An 18,731-nucleotide genomic window follows, 5' to 3' on the forward strand; every position below is an offset into this window, starting at 1 on the left:
AGCATGGGAAGGGCTTCCCTAGTGGCTCAGTGGTTAAGAATCCGCCTGCCAATGCAGGGGACATGGGTTCGAGCCCTGGTCCGGGAAGATCCCCCATGCTGCAGAGCAACTAAGCCTGGGCGTCACAATTACTGAGCCCGGGTGCCACAGCTACTGAAGCTCGTGTGCCTAGAGCCCGTGCTCTGCAACAAGAGAAGCCACTGCAATGAGAAGCCTGTGCACAGCAACGAAGAGTAGCCCCCACTCACCACAACTTGAGAAAGCCCACACGTAGCTATGAAGACCTAATTCAGACAAACAAACAAACAAACAAAAAAAGAAGCATGGGAATAGACTGTGAATCCGATCATCTTTAAAGTTCTTTAAGAGCTGCACATTTAGAATTCAGCCTAGTTGATTTTCGCAGCTGGAATGTGTTTGCAAGGGACACCGAGACTGGACTGGATGGCTTGAGGTCATGGGGTCTATATAAGTCATAGGAGAAAGATGGTCCATGAGTGTGAAGGAGGAGACTGGTGCCCTGGGGCTGAGGGGCAAGGCAGGATGAGAAAGCATGAGTAACAGAGAAGCCAGGGGATGCAGCCAGCAGCTAACCGTCAGTGTTTTGGGTGGAATGTGTGGCTTATTGGCTTTGCTGAGACTGGATATCAGCCAGCCAGGCTGGCTGTCTCACTGGGCTGGGAAGAGCATAATATTTTGTGGGGCATCTGCCTCCAGGGAAGCAAGGACTTTGTCTGATATGATGGGTTTGGATGTGTAAACCTGGCCTCAGGTCACTTTTGGAAGTCAGGGATGGAGAGGACAGGGTTGTCATATGCGACAGTGAAAAATCTAAGTATAGGCAGAAGGATTGTGAGAAGGGAGAAAAATAAAAGAGAAGCAAGTGAGCGCCTTGGCAGGCAGTGGAGTGAACAGTGACAATTCTGTGGCGCTGAAACGGCCAAAGGAGATTTAAAAAACAAAATTGTTCTAACGTTCAATTTAAAAGTGTTTGTTTTTCCATGATGCGAACCCATTCTCCGGCTCCCCCGGCTCCCCTCCAAATACTCAATAACGTGTACGATCCACATGCACTCCGATTCTGTGTGAGTTTTTGTTGTGGTCAGCACTCCTGCAGTGGAGCACGAGTTCACATTTCACCTCTGGATGAAGATGCAGACGCTGGATGCTAAAGGCACAGAAAGCCACAAGAAGGAAACTGGTCCCCCAAAGTCTGGAAATACTGGCAGAAAGCTTTCCAATTTTTATAGGTTACAAAATAAATGTTCCACTCTTATTAAGATTTCAAGGGTCTGGGAGGTAACAGCAGACATTTCTAGCTATATGTTAGTGGATACGTCTTTCTTTTTTTCTTTCTTTCCCCTTTCCCTCCCCCCATACCTTCCATCCTCTCTCTCTCCCTCCTTCCCTCTCTCGCATCCTCTCTCCTTCCACCCTCTTGCCATGGCCATCTTCCTCATTTTATGCCCATATATAGGAACCTACACGTAAAGCTACGTAGAAAGATTTTACAAAACCCCTTCTCCTGAAGGACAAAGAAAACAAACTTATGGTTATCAAACAGGAAAAGTGGGGAAGGAGGGATAAACTAGGAGTTTGGGATTGACATATACACACTACTATGTATAAAATAGATAAACAGAAAGGACCTACTGTATAGCACAGGGAACTCTATTTTGTAATATTTTGTAATAACCTATACGGGATAAGAATCTGAAAAAGAATATATATATACACACATATATATATGTATATATGTAACTGAATCACTTTGCTGTACACCTGAAACTAACACAACATTGTAAATCAACTATACCTCAATAAAAAATAAATTAATTCAATAAAAAACAAACCCCTTCCCGGGAGTTTTGCCCACCAAGAGGATGCAGGGGTATGGGAAAGCAGTAGACGGAGAGCACTTACTCTATTTATTGCTTTAATGAGACAAATCCTCCTGAATTTTCTGTTAATTTTCGCTAAGAGGCCACTATACAAGATACACTACCATAGAAATTAGCATATATGTGAAATGTACATATAAATTTTATCTTGATTTTGCAAAAAGTTTACTGTTGAGCAGAACATAGCTGGCAAAGCAGTTGAATATTATATCTCAGTTCAGGATTAGTCATATAAATCTTCCAACAAGCCCATCTATCATATCACATGCCAGGAGCTAGTGTCTTTTACTGCTCATATAAATTGTCTTTCTTAATAGCTTCCTTCACATCCAGCTCTGTTAACCCCTGGGTGTCCATGGAGTATGGTTAGTCTTGGAAATGCACCATTATCTTTATGGCTATGATAGTATCTAATCTGGCCGTATATATTTCAAGTTTCCTCGCTGTGCTTGAGTGATCTGGGTGTCTACCAGAAGCTTCCTGATGAAATACTGCCTTCTCTGCTATAGTAGACTTACAGTTTACTTTTAAAATAACTCACTTGAAATTTAATAGGAGGTTTTTAAGGCCACATCTGATTTAAGCCATATACGTTCTAGCTTTTATCAACACTCTTGGCTCACCAACCTTGGGGTTTTCTGAGTGATTGAGAGGAAACACCTGCTTGCCGTCGTGTTGTGCCTTGTTGCTTCATTCACTATATATATCAAAATGATACAAAACAGAAAACAAATAGGGGTAGCCAACTAACAAACTCAGCGACACATGATAACCTGAGAGCATCTAAACCTGAGGGCAAATCTTGAGCTTATAGGTAAAATCTTTTCCCTCTTAGCAGGAGAGGGGAAAGAAAACACAAACCCCTTAAGATATTAGCTTATTATAGTTTGGGGTTTTAAAAAATTGAAAAAAATCACTGGATCAATGATATTTATATTCTAAGCTCTGATGTAAAAGAAAAACAAGTGGGGCTTCTGGCTTTTTTTTTTGCAAATCTAAGCATCCTTTTGGAGGGAAAGGAAAGGAGCTAAAGACATCATTCAGCTTCACAAGTGAAATCCGAGCAAGAAGCCTTCACCAACATTCTCTCTCTTACGTCTTATAACAATCCTGCACAGAGAGTGTCAGTATTCCCATTGTACAGATGAGGAAACTGAGTCCCAGGAGGCAGAGGTGGAATATATTGTCACTAATCTACATCTCTCTGGCTCCCAAGTCCATCGTCTTGCTGCTCTGCCCACCTCACCCTGTGCTTTCCTGGTACTTAGGCTTCTGTCTTCGTAGGCTTCTCTAGACATTGCTTCAAAATTCAGGAAACCTTGTAATAGCTCTCCAAACAGTGCATCTACTTTCCTAAACAGCATCTCACCTTGATTAGGAAGTAAAGAAGTGAAGTAAAACTAGCTCCTTCTTCTTTCCAGAACAGTATTTGTTTTCTGTACATTGTTGATTTCAGGATGCCTGTCCCTTAAGGCAGCTTGGATGCCGCTCAGGTAATTCTTCCTGCTGTTCCCTTCAGGATTCCACTTTGATTCCTTCCATGGAGGGAAGTCTTGCTTTTAAAGATACAAAGAAAAGCCCTCTATTCTAACATGACCTTGATTTAAAATAAGAGGAACAATTTGCAAGGGTCACGCTAGTGAGACAGACACTCTCCTGCTCCACTGGTGGGTATGTTCCCTGATGAAACTATTTTGTAAGTAATCGCAGAAACCTTTGAATTTGATCATTAATTATCTTTCCAGAAACCTATCTTAAAAATAATAATTTCAAAGGTAGAAAGAACTTTATGCATAGAGATTCACTGTTGTGCTGATTTTACTGGTGGTGCAAAAATGGGCACCAAATTAACTGTCCAACAACTGGATAATGGTCATGGAAACATAAGGCATCTATTCATGAACATTATGGAACCATTAAAAATGATATTTCTGCAAGTTTCAACTTGAATGGGACAAATCAAATACATGTATTTATATCATTTCTTTTCCAAGTCTAACTAAAGTAACAGTAAAGGGATAAAAAGCATAAAACCATGGAGTCCAAGAGGATGAGAGAGGTGACTAAAGCAAATGGGAGATATCAATGCATCTTTAAAAGCTGAAAAGCAGACTTGCTGTTGGTAACTGGGTTGTGTGACTGAGAAAGCTGAACCTTAAGTGCCTGCTGGGGTAAAGATAATAGGAAAACAGATGCATGTTATAGAATCCTGGAAAGGAATTCAGGGCATCAGGTAGCACTGAAGGCAGGGAATGCGAGGAGCTGAGAGCAGGATGTGTAGTTGAAAGTCTTCATGGAAGCAGGAAGAGCCCAGATCTTTTCTCTAAGCAGGAACTGTCCTGCTCCACTGGTAGAAAACTGGAGGTTTACTCTAAGCAGAGGTTAAACCAGATGGACTGTAGACTCTGGGATCTGAGACATAAGACATGAAAAGATAGGAGCACTATAAAAATAGAAAAATGTAGATTGAGTGTGAATCTACATTATTCAACTATGAAATTCTCAGCCTCCAGCTGTGCTAAGAATGTTCGCAGGCAAGTTTATAGCCCCTGATGGGGGACTGGAGTATTCTCTGGGTAGAAACTAGCTAGCCCAAGAAAAAAAATCTGCAGATACAAATAGTTGGGGGGAGAGGTCCCTAATAATGGCCAGGTCCAATTCCTGTCATTCTATGGTGAAATCCATTACTTGGTAAACTTGCCCATACACAGAGATCCCAGGCAGCTTTTTAATGCCTCACTTCCAAATATGAACAGATAACTGAGGATCGTCTGACATCTAATAAGAAAAATAGGCACCTAAGTAAACAAAAAGAATCCCAGAGGAAAAGGAAACAATGCAGTAAATAGAAGAAAATTTACAACAACACAGCAATTAATACTAATTCCTTAGAAAGGTAAGGCACGATATTATACCCATGAAAGGATTTTAAAGGAATATTCAGAATTGAAAGAACCCCTGAAAATTAAAAAAAATGATACTAGACAGATTAAAAAGTCAATAAAACAGTTGGAAGGTAAAGTTGAAGTTATCTTACAGAAAGTAGAACAAAGAGACAAAGAAAGTGTAAAAAGCAGAGGCAAGTTCCAGAGAGAGAATCAAGGAGAATGAGGGGAGGAAACCATGAAAATAAAATAATAAAAATTATTTTAATAAAATAAAACAAAAATAAGAAAAATTCCCAGATTTTAAAAACAATACTAAGAATTTTAAAAAAAGAGACATTGATCAAAGCATATTAGAATGAAAATTCAGAATACTGGAGATAAAAAGAGGATCCAAAAATCTTCCAAAGAGAGAAACCAATGCACTTACAGAAGGTTAGGAATCAGAATGACATCACACTTCTCAACAGCAGTACTGGAAGCCAGGTGACGAAGGAGCAACTTTAAATTCAGAGGGAAAATTACCTCCATCCCAGGGTTCTATATCTAACACATGATTATTCAAATGTGGTGCAAGAATAATGACATTTTCAGCCATTTAATATCTTATCATAGCTCCTTTCTCAGAAGGATGTGATTCTCAACCAAAATGGAGTATGATTAGAAGCTGGGAGACATGAGATTCTGCAAAGAGTGAATTTAGCACAGCAGAGTAGGGAAGGGATTCCCAGGATCATTGGAAGAGACATCTGGAGGGGATGGTTTTGCAGCAGGCTCAGAAAACACCACGTCCAGAGAAAGCTGAAATGCAAAGAGCTGTGGAAGAGGGTTTCCAACAGAGAAACAACTGATGGATGTGTTGAGATTCCCATGGGGATTGGAAAGGAATTTTTGATGAGTGCATAAAAAATTAAGCAGATTCAATGTAAGGCCATTATTAACTTGAGAGAAAACAAAAAAATTTCAGAAGGGAAAACTAATAAGCTATGAATAACATTTACACAAATCAGTCTGATAAATACTAAATACATAGTAGATCAAATATTGCTGTATAACTACATTGGAGAGATAAAGAGAGGGAAAGGTTAGTGTGTGTGTGTGTGTGTGTGTGTGTGTGTGTGTGTGTGTGTACACATGCATACAGGGAAAATGAGAGCTAAATTCCTAGAAGGAAGGTAATGTCTAAAACTGGAAAATTAAGAAATAGCTGATGAGCATTATGGGAGATCACTCTTTGTCCTTCAATATCTGTTTTCCTCTGCAAATTTATTAAATTTGCACTTGTAAAGACCTGGAGCTCAAGACTGGAGCAGACACTGCAGAGTCCTGCCTAAAGGAATATTGTGGCCTGTGGACAAAAGATCAGAAGGGCCTCCTTTGGGACTTCCCTGGTGATCCAGTGGTTAAGACTTTGCCTTCCAACACATGGGGTGCAGGTTCGATCCCTGGTCAGAGAGCTAAGATCCCACATGCCTTGGGGCCAAAAAATCAAAACACAAAACAGAAGCAGTATTGTAACAAATTCAATAAAGACTTTTAAAAAATCTAAAAGAAAAAGAGGAAGAAGGAGAAGGGCCTCCTTGAATGTTCTTGATAGTTTACGATCTCCTGGGAATTATAGAAGACATCCAAATGATGGTTGCAATTGACCTTCTCAACACTCTGTGTACGGAAAGCCCTGAGTTATATTTTTATTTGATATACAAAAACAAAGCAATAAGATATTTCAGGAACCTCAGTATCATGAGGAAAATCAAACCTACTAAAAAAAGTAATTGCAATGCCCAGTAGTGAGGGCTGTGACAGAATGAAGCAGGGAACACGGTGGGGCAGGGAGGTAGAGCCCAACCAGCTTTCAGAGTCAAATGCTGTCTACCCAACACTGCAAGACCCAGCCTGGAAAGGAACACTCTTCAAAGACCCGAGAACATCATTGTTACCCCACGAAGTATCATGGGGTGAAAATAGAAAGAGCATCAAGAAGAGTTCAATTAAATAAATGAGTAAGTAGTTCTATAGATGAGTATTTTGAAAAGAAATGTAAGATGCTTAGAACACCCTTTATTAGGATAGATTCTCAAAAGTGAACTTCCTTTGTGTGCTCCTCTCTTTTGAATTAGACAACCAAGAGGAAACCAGGAATTCCAACATATTAGACCTTGTTGCCAATGTCAGAGTTGGAAATACAGTGTTACCCACTGTGTGCTCCAGAATCACAGACTTTGAGTCAGAAGAGACCTTAGAGTCTTCTTCCCAGCCTGACCAGGCTCAAATGGGTTAGTAGCTCCATTTAGCACTAATCTTATTATTTTATATATATATAACACGTATGTATGTGTAAAACACTATTATACCATAAGTTTCTCCCACTGGAACTCTTTGGGGGGAGAATGACCCTACCATGTGGAGAGTTAGTTCTAGTTGTTGAAAAATCTGTGGGGTGTTGGTAGCTTCACTCTGATATCCTCTTCTCTTTCCTCTTATAGCCCAGCCTTGAGGAGTCTAGGTGTTTACAAAGGCTCTTCTGGAGAATGAATGTAATGAAGGGAAGGGCTTCTGTAATGGAAAGAAGGCTGAAAGTGAGGAAATTATATCCTGTAAAACAGATGATCTCAATCCATATTATTCTTTAAGTAGATTTCCCTTTGTCATGTCCTGACCTGTCTTCTTAAACCTTCCTGTTTAGCATCAGCTGCGTGAGGGTCAGCAAGAAAAAGGATTGAATGAGTCTAATCAAATGTCTCATTTTACCAATGAGAAAAGTAAGGCGTAAGGTGGAGAAGGATTAAGTGTTTGTTCCCATTCAACCAGAGCTTACAAGAGCAAAGTCTATTGTCTCCCTGTTCAATCCTCCAAATTGTGAAGATTCTTCTGGTTGTTACCAAACTCAGGTTCAGCTGCTCACCATTCAAAAGCCAATGCTTGAGAGGCAAATGTTGGTAGAAATGAAAGATGCTTTAGTCAGAAGACCAGCAATTTGGGGAGAAGGCTGACTCATGTCCCCAAAACCAACTCCAAAAATTCTGCTCAGCCTGTCAGTTTTTAAAGGGAAAAAGGGGAAAGAGCCTCAGGGAATCATCAAGTCAGGAGATCAAGCTCTGTGTCATTTTCCATTGTGTGCAGGCTGGCTGACACCTCATGATCTTTCTTCAGATTTTATCTTGTCCTTTTGTGGTCTGCCTGCAGGATTGCTAAGGGGGCTGCTAGAAGTAGAGAACTAGTAATTTTAACTACTTAATTCTTCTTTCCTACTTTTTTAACCTAGGGAAACAACAGGTTAGGCAAGATATTGTGTGCATCCAGTAGAGCATAGGTCAGGAGTTAGGTTAAATGTTGCCTAGTGATCTCATTCCTATAATTATGTTCTTTTAAGCTTAGAGGGAAAAAGAAATGGGCAAACAGGAAAGGGGCAAAAGAGCTGCTTTCATAGTTTGAAATAAGTAGGTCTTTGCCAAGAAGCCCCGGTGCTTCTGAAACTAGAATCTGAGAACATTCTTTAACTCTAATTAATTCAATCATAGACAATTTATTCAATCAAATCTTGCCATGGTTGGTACTATGGCCTATTTGATTGTACATGATTCACATCAAATATTAAGTCAGCCAACAAAACCAGAGTATCTATATAGTGGTCTATTCTTTTTATGTGCATGAATATAAACTTAATCTTGTGGACATGAACGTAAACAAAGAAAATTTTCCTCTTGGAGTGGTATTCTATCATCAGAAGATATCCAATTGCCCAAGACACTTCCAAGAAGTATCTGCCATTAGAGCAGGGACAGCAAATTATGACCCATGGGTCAAATTCAGCCCATAGCCTGTTTTTATAAATAAAGTTTTATTGTATCCCAAGCCCTCTCACTTTTACATATTGTCTATGAGTGCTTTCACAAATGCAGAGTGGAGTAGTTGTGACAGAGACTAAAATATTTATCATCTGGCCCTTTACACAAGATGCTTGCCATTTCTTGTATTAGAGCATACTTTTTTGCTGCAGGATCTGGACACACCTCTGATGTTAGCTGACTTTAAATCAGCTCTTTCTACAGTCTTTTTTTTCTTTTCAATTTCACCTCTCTGACTACAGAAACATCCAGGGGGGGAAAAAAAGTATCATGAACAGATGTTATGAAATGTGACTGATTAGAATTACCTGGGGAAATTTGCAACAGACATTTTCTAGGCCTGGTTTCAGAGACTGATTCAATAGGCTTGGGAAACTTACTTTAATATAAATAATTCTGGTACACAGTCAGGAGTAAGCAAACCCAAGAAAGCACATGAAAGTTTGTGATAGAATGGGCAGGATGTGAATGCTTACTTTTCTTACGATGTGATCTTGGGCAGATCACTTCATTAAGCCATGGTTATCTCATCTGTGATGTGAAAACAGCAGTTCTTCCTGCAAAGGGCTCTTTGAGGACCAAGTGAGATAATGGTTGTAAAATGTCTAACACGGTGCCTGCACATAGTAGACACTGTCCTTTCCTCTGCCGGAGAATCCAGTGTCTTGGGAAGCACACCAGGCAGATTTTCTTCATTTTGCCTCAACTGTTACATTTTCATGTCTGTTTATGTTAATTTTGCTCTTGTCAAACTGTTTCCCAATCCACAAGTCCTTCTCCATATGTATTAAAGCTAAAGGTGTTTTTTGAAAACTTGTTTCAGGAAGCACCCAGGGAGCCTGAATGGCCCTAAATGGCTTGTTAGCCACATGGCTGCCAATGGTCTTGATTAATTCTGCTAAAACATAATTAAGCAGAAGCTTTTCTATGACCTTTCTGATTTTCATAAGAAATCTTGATATAAGATGACGGATCTTATGAATCCAGAAGACAAACCACTGGACAAACTGGGATGGTGTCTAATTAGTCTCTTTCCTTAGAAAGACTAGCTTTGTCTCTTTGCCTTGGCAACCTAAACAAAATCCAGCAAGAAGTTTCTGAGTAGCAGACACTGTTGATATTTTGCCCACATATCCTCTGGCCCACCTGAGTAAACTGGCGGTCCCAGAAGACTTGCCAGAGCACTGACATTGTCCCATCTCAAGTAGCTGCATCTCTCATCTGCTGTACCTGATGACTTTTTCTGAACCTCAGGAGCTTGCTCCCAGATGTCAGACACAACCTGGAAGAAGGGAACTAGTGAAGGGTGAAGAGAATGGATAATTACCTCAGAGCCCCTGCTCCCAGTGGGGCAATACTACGGAGTATTCTATATTGTTCTTTAGAGCATCCCCAGTAGGGTTGAGTCAGCTTCCCAAAGTGGTTATTCACACTCTAATGCACCCCTACTGGATTTTCTCCCTTCCTTGCCTCTGTTTCCCCTCTTCCTCACTTGGGCTTCATGGGATCATCTCCCAGATAAACTGCCTGTTCCTAAATCCTTGTCTCAGGTTCTATTTTTGTTGAATGTAGATAGGAAAGTTTATAAAAGAGGCCTTTCTATTCTCTCTAAATTACAGTATATGAGAAATAATGGTGGGCAATATTTGTTGACTGGTTACTACCTGTGCCACCAATTGTTGTAAGTGCTTCATATATACTAATTTACTTAATCCACACAAAAAAATCCTGAAATAGGTACAATTACAATCCCCATTTTATAACAACAGAACTGAAGCAAAAAAAAGATCAGGTAACTTGCCTAAAGTCACACAGCTTTGAATAGAAGGCAGAAATTTGAACTTGGCCAACTCAATGCCAAAGCCTGTCTTCACACTACTCCACACTGCTGCTCTGCCAACTCAGATGTGCAGCCCTTTGCATTGGTGGCCAGGAGTCAACAGCTGAGTAATTGCTTGGGTCAAGGTTGGGCCCTATTAAATGCTAATGTCAGAAGGTCTAATGTATCATTCTGAAGGCATTTTCACCTTGTACAGAGAGATATAGCTATTGCCTCAGCTGCCTATGGCAGACACCCAAGAAGAAAGTGGCTGAAAAAACATGGAAGCTTCGTTCTGCCTTGTGTAAAGTCCATGGTGGCCAGATAGCTCTGCTCTGCAAAGTTGTCAGGGTCCAGGCAGCTTCTGTCTCATTTGCTTTGCCATCTCTAGGGTGCTGTCTTTTTGTTCACGGTCTCAGATTGCTCACCATGTATCCAGCTGCAGCATCATGATGGAGAAGCGATTAAGGGGGAAGCATATGCCTTCCTTTTAGGCATGTGTCCTTGAGAAGATGCTTGTATCACTTGCACTTACATCCATTGTCCAGATCTGCATCATATGGCCACATCTAGCTACAAGGAATGCTGGGCATGGATGACTTTTTTCCAGTTGATCATGAGATCATCTAAAAATTCAATTACTGTGGAAGGAGAGATTAGTGTATCTTCATCACCTAACTTGACACTTTTGAGAAATCTTTCTGATTTAAGCCCTCTACCCTTGTGTCATTCTGCCCTAGGGTGTGGTTTGAGTATAAAGAGCATCCCTTACTGCTTTCATCAAAAGTCAGTGTTACTGGGGCAACCCTGGAACAGGGGAAAAGCCAGTTGTCTCTGTCTTCTCCGTCATTCTTGTTAATGAATGACAAGAATGGGTTTTGAGGGCTTCCCTGGTGGCGCAGTGGTTGAGAGTCCGCCTGCCGATGCAGGGGACGTGGGTTCGTGCCCCGGTCCGGGAAGATCCCACATGCCACGGAGCGGCTGGGCCCGTGAGCCATGGCCACTGAGTCTGCGCATCTGGAGCCTGTGCTCCGCAATGAGAGAGGCCACAACAGTGAGAGGCCCGCGTACTGCAAAAAAAAAAAAAAAAAAGAATGGGATTTGAAACCCTAGGTTGTACTGGCTTTGCGATGTTGAATTAGTAACTGAATCTCTCTAAACCAGTGGTGCTCAACTGGGGTAGTTTTGACCCCCAGGGGAGACCTGGCAATGTCTGAGACATTTTTGGTTGTCCCTGCTGGGAGAGGGGGTATTGCTGACATCTAGTGGATAGAGACCAGGGATCTGCTAAACATCCTACAACGGCACAGGACAGCCCTGCACTGTAAAGAATTATCTGGTCCAAAATGTCAATAGTGTTGGGTTGATAACCCCTCCCCTAAGCTTAGGTTCTTTTCAGAAAACTGGGGAGACAATGGCATCTGCTTTATGGAGTATAGGCGAGGATTCACTGGCTCTTTATAAAGGATTTAGTAGAATGCCTGGCCCATGATAGGGTCCATCTCGGTCCTCAGGGATTCCTAATCTTCTCTTTTCTGTCTGGCTTCTCTACACTTATTTTCTCACAATCTTTGATTCACAGTATGTTTGTCTCTAGGGAAGGGAAATGAAGGAAGTTAAATTTTATCAAGGAACTATTAGATGCCAGGATTTTAACATAAATCACTTAATGGAAAACTCTCCCAAACCATATGGGGTTCATATTCCTGTTCCTGATTTGCAAATGTGCCAATGAGCTCACGGATACCTCCCAACATCCTCGTGAAAGCAGCGTTGATCAGTGGGAGATCAGGGATTGTGCTCGGGTTTCCAATTTGCACCTCCCAGTCCTGTGACTTGGAAGGACTGGGAGGTTAGAGAGAATCTGAGGAGCTAAAAATGCTCTGGGGGAAATCGGGAGAGATGGATGTGGGGAAAAAGATGCAGATATGGGAGGGCAGCGAGACTGCAGTGCAGAACCCCACTTACACCAGACGGGGCTTTCAAAGGCAGTTTTTTTTTGGTTTTGGTTTTTTTTTTTTTTGCGGTACGCGGGGCTCTCACTGTTGTGGCCTCTCCCGTTGCGGAGCACAGGCTCCGGACGCACAGGCTCAGTGGCCATGGGTCACGGTTCCAACCGTTCTGCGGCATGTGGGATCTTCCCGGACCGGGTCACGAACCCGTGTCCCCTGCATCGGCAGGCGGACTCTCAACCACTGCGCCACCAGGGAAGCCCTCAAAGGCAGTTTTACTTCGACCTGTTCGGGACCCTCGGATATGTTGTCTTGTTCCCACAAAAAGGTGGTGGGCAGTCTTATCCTCTTTTTTACTTGTTGAACCCTAGGAATTGAGGTGTATATTAGTTTCCTAGGGCTAGAGTAACAAATTACCAAACTTGGTGACTTAACATAAATTTGTTCACTCCTGGAGGGCAGGAGTCTGAAATCAAGGTGTCAGCAGAGCCGTGCTCCCTCTGAAGGCTCTAGGGAAGAATCCTTCCTTGTCTCTTCTACTTCTCGTGGTTGCCAGCAATCCTTGGCATCCCTTGGCTTGTGGCGGCATAACTCTGCTCCAGCCTCTGTGCACAGGCTCTGGACGCACAGGTTCTGAACGCACAGGCTCAGCGGCCATGGCTCACGGGCCCAGCCACTCCGCGGCATGTGGGATCTTCCCAGACCGGGGCACAAACCCGTGTCCCCTGCATCGACAGGCGGACTGTCAACCACTGCACCACCAGGGAAGCCCCTAAACAATATTTTTAATGGATGAAAGCTAAACCACATTTTCTTAAAATAAATGGAAACACTTTATAACCCAATGGCAAATTTGGATGTGTGAGAGAGCTCAAAGTACCCTTCCAGTATCCTGACAATGCTGGTCCCTTCTCAAGAGAGGAGACCTCCACCACCCCACCTCACCCCACCAAACCTCCTTCTTAATACCTTCAATGTTTCAATACAGGTAAAATCTGTAAAAACTCGCTTTAGAGTTTGAAAAGAATATTTAAGGAGAGAAAATACAAACAGATTATTTATTTATTGAGGCTTTATTTTGAAAAATACAGATTAGGGTGAGAGCCCTTTAATTTTTGGAGGCGATTTGAAAGGATAAGTCCTATCTATCTAGCTTTCTAGTCCTGATATGGTGTATTTGAACAGAGAGTCTTCATTACCCCCAATCAAGGTAACATCCTTTTGCAATGAACTCTGCATCGTGTTTTCCCTTCAAGACAAAGAAGAACATTTATGCAATTAAAATAGGCTAATTGAAAAAATGCCGTTTATGGCATAATCTTGGATTTAAACTTTCCAGCTCAAATGACTGGGGGACATTAGAAAACTGCAAAACTGAGCAAAAATGGTCTTTTTTCCCCCCCAGCACATATTTTGAAGAGGAAAGAGAAGGTGGCTTTCCCAGCCTTCAGCAGCCTTGCCCCCTCCTCGTTAGTCTACGGCAGAGCCCAGCTGCTCCCTCAGGCCCTAATCAACTTGCTCAAACAGGCTGCAGCATCGATCTGACAGCCCATGAAAGGGAGTTTGGAAGCAGGAGTAAGACTCGGTATCATGGAAGTCTGTATTTTCAAGGATATCACCATGTTTGCCTAATGTCAAGGACTGCGACATGAGCAGGGCCCTCTGATATTTGGGCTACAAAGTAGTTGTGACAAGAACCCTACAACATGTGTGTGTGTATAAGTGTTTGTTTGCTATATGGGAGTGTCTTTTGAGTCCTGGGCTTGGAAACACTTATTCAGATTGGTGGGGAAGAAAGGTATCTCAGATTTAAGCCTAAATCCCTTTGACATGAAGAGTAAAAGCAGTTAGCATTTGTTGATCGTTTACTAAATGTTTACTAAATATTGGGCATGTTCAGTTTTTTCTTTCACCATAATAACCCCATTATACAGATTAGGACACAAAGGCTTGAGAACAAGAAGGATATTCAAAATATTTAACCACCAGAAAAGCACAGGCATTGACCATTTAGAAGAGCTGGTCCCAGAAAGGGTTAAGAAAGCTGCGACACAAACCCCCTTCTGGGATTAAGAAGGTGCCCCCAGAAAGCTTGAGGCAGCTACTATTTATAATGAATGCAAAGTATTTCAATAGCTAGTATTTCAATACCAGGCTCTGTTGGGAAGGAAAGTTGGCTTCCCCCGAGACAGACAACTCACTTAGGATTCGAACCCAACTCTCTTCACTCCAAAGACAACACTCCCAACATGCTGCTCACTTCATCCTTTCTGTGAGGGCATAGCCTACAAACATGAGGAGGGAGGAGGAGGTCTGGCGCACTATCTTCTAAGGGGTAAGAGATGTCAAAGCCTTTCCTGTGAATATCTTTGTCAAGATGATGAGCTTTTCCAACAACCTTGAGAAGTGGGATATGAATCATGAGGGTTGGAGACAGTATTTCAAAAGCAAAGTTAGGTCACCGAAAACAAATATTGCCAGTCTATCATTTTCCCCAGAGCTAATGCACCCTTTACAGTGTGGAAAACATTAAGACTTATGACAGAGATGCTCTTCTGGGGAAAGGTTAAGTGTTCTGACGCAATACTTTGAGAAAAGACCATTTATGACTTAAAGCATATTTTGAAAACTTTAGTTAAAATGTTGGTTCCCCAACACAGAAAAGATTGAGTTTGGAACTTCACAAATTATTAGTATTCCATGTTTTCTTCTTTATGGGTTGATTCAGGTGGCATTAAACTTATGTCACTTGGATACATTCTGATATGTACAGCAAAACACCATCAATTCTTTCAACTGACAACCCAAAAACTATGAACAAAAGAAAACAAGTTGATGGAAATTCAAGGAGAATGCCCTCTCCATCTAGCTGAAACAGAAGCCTCATGTAGAATGCTTTTCATCTTCCTTTTTCAAGTGAGAGAAACCAATACTCCTCTTCAAATACAAACAACAATGTACTCATTGGCTCAGAAAGAAACAAGCCCAGAATGGACACACTTGCCCCTCCAGGGATCAGCTTAGCTCTTTTTTCTCTACATTAAAAACCTTTGAATGTGTGCTTCCTGCTGTTCTCTGACATGTTTTAATTGCATGTATCTTGCTACATTGTGTTCTCCTCATTGAGCCTGAACCACATCTCCCTTCCTTCTTGCATATTCAGACCTCTCCTGTGATAATCAGAACTGTAGCATCGGAAGGCAATTCCCAAAGTGGGTCTGGACATCCCCGATGGTAAACCAGATGACCATAGGTGATAGAGGGACAATTACCTTTTCTTATTTTAACAGTCATGTGTTTATTTTAATGAGAATGAAAACACCCAATTGGAACATCAAGCTGTGATTACAAAGATATGATTGCTTAGGATTATGCATCTATTTATGGTCAATTAAAATATGTTAAGAAAATAATGGTAAAGGTAGTATATGAATATAGCCTAGAGCATAAAGTATTTGGGTGAAATAGCATTCCCTAATATCTACTATGTTCTCAGCAGATGGATAGCCAGCTTCTGCTCTTGAGGAAATGAGGCAACTTCAGGAGTGCATTGTGAGTCAGTGGAGAGGTTGGGTCTTAGAAGAGCAGACATCTCCTTTCCTTAAGTTTGATCAGCCTGATATGCTGTTCTCGGGAACCTGTTTCCTCTACTTGCCCACTAAAAGCACAAATTTGAGACTCAGATCTTACCGTTCTAATTTGAGGGTGAGCTAATTCTATCTTGGAGAAACAGAAGAGCATACAAGACTGGCGGGGGCCTTGGGCCAAGCCCTTCTGCGCTGGGTGTGTCCAGGTTTGGGCTGTGGGGACTGACCTTAGGTGGGCCAGTGCTTCTTGCGAGTGGAAGAAGAGGTAAGAGGAGGTCAAGGAAAAGTTGAGCTAGCCATAAATTAGCTGCCAGCTGCCACACTCAGTGTTCTGTTTATGCATGTAGGTTGGTATATCCTTATCTCGACTGTGCCTTTGAAGAAAAGGAGACGTATATTTTTGTTAAGGAGTGAATATGCACTGAATATGTGGTATCCTCCCCGTGGTGTTATTTAGACTTTAAAAGATGTACAGTGGACTGTTGTGCTTCTCTTGACTTGACCATGAAATGTGTCCTTAGTGCTAGATAAATAAGAGAGAGGAATATGGAGTGGATTTGTTCAAGTGGACAGAATTGGGGCCCAACATAGCTGATACTTAGAACCTCTCCTCTGCCAAGGTTATGCCTTCAGGGAAAAAGAGTTGGATCAATGAACTCTTAAGCCTATCTCATGAAGTCTCTCCTATCATATCTTACCCTTTTCTTTGTTCTTTAATCTCCCGTATCTCATCCACTTCACGCTCCTCTCTGCACTCTGCAAAGTCCAGGTCAGTGCCTTGTGTAGGATAGCAAACCAGAAAAATGGAAATGGGACTAAAGAAAAGGGAAGATGTGCAGAGATGGTGCCCAACTCAGCAGGACAGGGCCATGTGATCACAGAAACTGCTCTGGATATCAATGTGCCCAGCTACCTCCAAGGCGACATTTATAGAACACTTGGTAACCGAGTGCTGGATGAGTGTGGATGGAAATCCCAAAGCCAAGTGTGGTTGTTCTAGATGTAAGGTTTGCCTGACTGCTGCAGATTACAATTGAATGTGCTGATTATTCTAGGGCATGTTAAATGGGATCCAAATATACATTAAACTACCCTATGTTCATATGTTGACCTGTCCTTAACCCTTTGAATTAGGATCATCGGTGATAACAGTTTTCACATCTCTGTGGCTTTTGTAAAATCTAGAGTGTTTGCTCGCACGATAGTAAATGTCTAAAGGAACCAGATGGAAGAGTAGGTGCTTAGTTATATGTTGCTTGGACACTCAGAAAAGAATCAGATGACCAGTTCTTTATATGTTATGGCCTGGGGGCATGGGACAGGGGGACGATGACTGGTGCCACGTTAAGTACCATAGCAAAATGGGAAAGCATGGTCGTTGCTGTCAACAGATGGGGTTTGAATCCTGCCTTTGTCACATAATGCTTCTGTTACCTTGGGCAAGTTATTTAACCTTTCTAAGGGTCAGTGTTTTTCCACTGGAAGGGGTTTTATTATTTTGTTGTTTTAAAATTTTTTTTTATTTTTAAATGATTATATATTCACAGAAATTGCAAAGACAGTACAGTGGTCTTGAGTATTCTTACCTATTTCCCCAGTGGTTATATCTTACATAACTATAATACGTTATCAAACAAGGAAATTGACATTGGCACAATGTGTATAATTCTGTGCCATTTTATCACATGTGTAGATCCATCTAATTCCCCACCACAATCAAGGTACAGAATTATTCCATCACAAAAGACTCTCTCGTGCTACCCCTGTATAGTCACAACTGCCACTCCCACCCCCATCATTCCTAACCTCTGGCTACTACTAAGCCCTTGAAACATGGATTTTAAAACACTTGGCCCAGTGCTCAATTAATAGTACGGTTTAAATTATTATTTTACTTCTGGATTTCATTTCGTTTTATGAGAATTTTATGAGTGCTGTATCCACATCCCCATTTTATAGATGAAGAAACCAAGGCAATAGAGGCTTGGCAGGTATAAGTGAATTGCCCATGGCCACAGAGAGGCTGAGGTGGATTTTGAATGCATGTCCCCAGCCAGTGACTGATTCCACTAACTCATATGGGTAACCATGGCTATTGGTAAATTATATTGGACCACCTGCACAAACATGCTGGATGTGTTCATTTGAAAAGTTGTCATTATTTTCTTCCAAGATGGTGTAGAGACTCGTAAACTGAATTTAAGAGGTATCCCTGCCCTCGTTAGGAGTGTGCCATACTGAGTCAAAAATCCAATAACTACTTGGACAGTTGTCTGGGGGCAGGCACATCACTTTGTCTCTCCAGGCTTCAATATCTTGCCCAGAAAAGATGAGAGTTGAACTCTGAAGGGTAACCTCTTGGCTCTAATGTTGAGTGGAACGCAAAAGGCAGAGATGTTCCATTGGAAAAAAAATCTTTATGGATCAATGAAGACAAAGACAGGAGCAGGAAAACAATTAGAACTTGATAGATGAGGAACCCTAAGTCATAATGTGGGTGGGGAGGAAGAGGAAGGCCAGCATGAGGGGGAAAATGAGAGAGATCTGTGGTTGTTGGGGACTTTACCTAGAAGATTCTCCACAATTCTGAGAAAGCTTAAATGGTTTTTGAACAAAGAAGACTGAAATTATTTGACTTAGAAATGTGTACAGGATACCCTTGTGTGTGTGTGTGTGTGTGTGTGTGTATGTGTGTGTGTGTATTTGTGAGAGTAGATAGGCAAAATTTATAAGCAGGAA

Source organism: Lipotes vexillifer, unplaced genomic scaffold, assembly GCF_000442215.2.
Source record: "Lipotes vexillifer unplaced genomic scaffold, Lipotes_vexillifer_v1.1 scaffold1067, whole genome shotgun sequence".
Classification (NCBI taxonomy): domain Eukaryota; kingdom Metazoa; phylum Chordata; class Mammalia; order Artiodactyla; family Lipotidae; genus Lipotes; species Lipotes vexillifer.